The following is a 2,745-nucleotide window of genomic DNA, read 5'->3' as shown; positions in this document are numbered from 1 at the left end:
GAAAGACACGTTTAGTTTCCAGTAACCGGAGCCCTGCCTATGTGTCTTATCTAAGTCTAGCGTACACGTCACAAGTTTGTGATCCGTGTAGCTGACTATGTGAAATTGTGGACACCCTATGCTATCTCTATCTACTCTCCTACACAGTATTCTATCTAGATACGATCTCGACGACCCGATAGATAGATAGATAGATAGATAGATAGATAGATAGATAGATAGATAGATAGATAGATGCGTACTGTCTCTATATTTTCCCTCATAACCCCAGGTCAAACGCTAAGTGACCATAATTATCTCCAAAAGCGTTTCAGCCGTGCCGATCACCTTTTTTGCTTGTGTATAGGACTACACTATTTAATGTATTCGTTCGTTATTTAAGACGGCAAACTGTGATTTTAGCCTTTTTGGGTGCTATATTTTAAGTATACTGAGATTTCATTACCACTAGCAATCATTCGCTGACTCATCATAGTTTTGACCCCGGTTGATCGTTATCAGATAAACCTATGATCATATGCAAATGAACTGTAACCGTCTTGTTGATTTCTTAGGCATCTACTCGTACAACGACGTCATACATATGAGTTTGTTTTTGTTTTTTTTTTACTTAAGACGGCAGTTAGATTTCTCGCGAGATATTTGGCTGTTATTTCTAACAGGTTGGTTGACTACACAGAGGCATTTTTGTCGGTTTGTCACTCTGGTGATTGTTAAGCAAAAATATAGACGTACGTACTTATAGACAGACGGACAAATAGACATATACACAGACAGACAGACAGACAGACAGACAGACAGACAGACAGACAGATAGATAGTTAGATAGATAGATAGGGAGAGATAGAGAGAGAGATGTACAGAGAGAGAGAGAAAGACAGCCGAACCAACAGACAGGCAAGTAAACCAACAGAGAGATAGACCGACAAATGGATGGATGGATAGACAGACAGATAGACAGACAGACAGACAGACAGACAGACAGACATAGATTTAAGAAATAGATAGATAGATAGCTAGATAGATAGATAAACAGAGAGAAAGAGCGAGTCAGAAACAAACAGACCGACAAAGAGACAGACAGAGAGATAGAACGACAGAGAAGTAGACCAGCAGACAGACAGACTGACAGAGAGGCAGACAGATATATATATACGTATATATATATATATATATATATATATATATATATATATATATATATATGATAGATAGATAGATAGATAGATAGATAGATAGATAGATTTTCTGCATGCGCCAGTGTGTGTATATGCGTATTTCTCTATTTGTGTATATGTATAGTCATTCCTATAACTGACCGAATAAGGTATGTCTGGTTAATTGGAAGTTAATTATCGAGGTGTGCTGGTAGGTGAATGATCAAAGCTTTTAAGATAGATACAGACCGATCGATGTTTAATTAGCTGACAAGATTACATTGATTGATATGAAGGTAATTTCAGTATATTAATTAAGAGACCAAGAAACACAACAAAGTGAATGGCATCAGGTAATATACATCCCTAAATCAATAAATACATACAGTTCCAACTTACAAAGTTCAATCCCACACCAAACACTAGCTTCTTCTTCTTCTTATTATTATTATTATTATTATTATTATTATTACTATTGTTGTTGTTGTTGTTGTTGTTGTTGTTGTTGTTGTTGTTGTTAATGTTTCTCTTTATCACAGATTTTATTGGGACTCCTGGACTCTTGCGTGCGTAACGGGCTTGCTACCTGCAGCCTACGTTGTTACCACGCTATACGCTCTTTTCAGCTATCTAATACTTTCTTGATTATTCTGGCCGAGCCAAAGAGGCAAACGTTTTGTAACAGTTCTACTGAACACGCCATTCCAATTTCCTTTATATTCTCCTTGATGCCTCCTGTTATTGTCCCCAAGGACCCAACAGTAACTGGCATTATCTTCACCTTCTTCATTTTTCCATAGCCAAGCCATTGCGTACTTAAGAGGGTTGGATATATCTATCTTTTCGCCTTCTTTCTTGACAATTCGTGGGTCGAAGGGGCATGCACCATCAACTCTATAGCATATGTGGTGCACCTTGTCCACCACAACTAAGTCCGGTCTGTTATGGTTTAGTACCTGATCTGTTTGGATTGGGATATCTCAGATTCCGCCGCACTCTGAGGTTTGTGCTGATACCACGTCTTGACTCTCTCTAGCCCCACTTTTCGCACAGTTTCCAGTGGAGCACTTTGGCTACCTGATCGTGTCGCCACAGCTAGTAATTGTTTTGGGCAATTCTAGGGCATTTGTTCGTGGTATGGGCAATGGTTTCATCCACTCTATTGCACAGCGGAAAGACTTACTCATTCCTAATGTTGACCGTCTAGTTCGTGGCCAAAGTTTGGTCCTGCGCTGACATCATAGTGATCTTGGGCTCCGTTTTTATGGTTCATTTCATCAGCCAATACCTCCTGTTTTTTCCAGCAACTACTGTTGTGGCGACATGTTATCATCATCATCATTATTATTATTGTTATTATTATTATTATTATTATTATTATTATGGCTGGCCTCGTGCCAATATTTGAAACAATTATTATCAACGCGGTCGGTGAGCTGGCAGAAATGCATATCGGTATTTCGTCTGCCGTTACATTCTGAGTTCAAATTCCGCCGAGGTCGACTTTGCCTTTCATCCTTTCGGGGTCGATAAATTAAGTACCAGTTACGCACTGGGGTCGATTTAATCGACTTAATTCCTTTGTCTG

This window comes from Octopus bimaculoides, chromosome 17 (genome assembly GCF_001194135.2).
Source record: "Octopus bimaculoides isolate UCB-OBI-ISO-001 chromosome 17, ASM119413v2, whole genome shotgun sequence".
In the NCBI taxonomy this organism is placed as follows: domain Eukaryota; kingdom Metazoa; phylum Mollusca; class Cephalopoda; order Octopoda; family Octopodidae; genus Octopus; species Octopus bimaculoides.
This window is presented reverse-complemented; position numbering follows the sequence as displayed.